The sequence below is a fragment of the Odontomachus brunneus genome, unplaced genomic scaffold, assembly GCF_010583005.1.
Source record: "Odontomachus brunneus isolate Ranch 3 - 2012 unplaced genomic scaffold, Obru_v1 Obru_scaffold_150, whole genome shotgun sequence".
In the NCBI taxonomy this organism is placed as follows: Eukaryota; Metazoa; Arthropoda; class Insecta; order Hymenoptera; family Formicidae; genus Odontomachus; species Odontomachus brunneus.
The window spans coordinates 503,794-504,077 of NW_022639600.1; positions in this window are offsets into that span (position 1 = coordinate 503,794).

Consider the following 284-nt stretch of genomic DNA (forward strand, 5'->3'; position numbering starts at 1 on the left):
AATATTCCTCTGGGAACTCGTACCCTTCCCGTAGTTCCTCTATTCGCTCTAAGAAGGATACTGGATCTTGCCCATCAAATACACATCCCCATTTTCTCATTTGTGTGAGAATTGTAGCTGAGTCTATATTTACTCTATCGTTCGCGTTTATGGTGACGCGGCTCGCGGGGCTGGCTGTCCTGGCTGTGTTTTGCATTTTTGCGAATATGAAATTCGGGTTTTCTATTACAAATTTGCGTAGTCGTTTCCGTAAGTCGTCTAGATTTCCGGATGCTTCGAGTTTC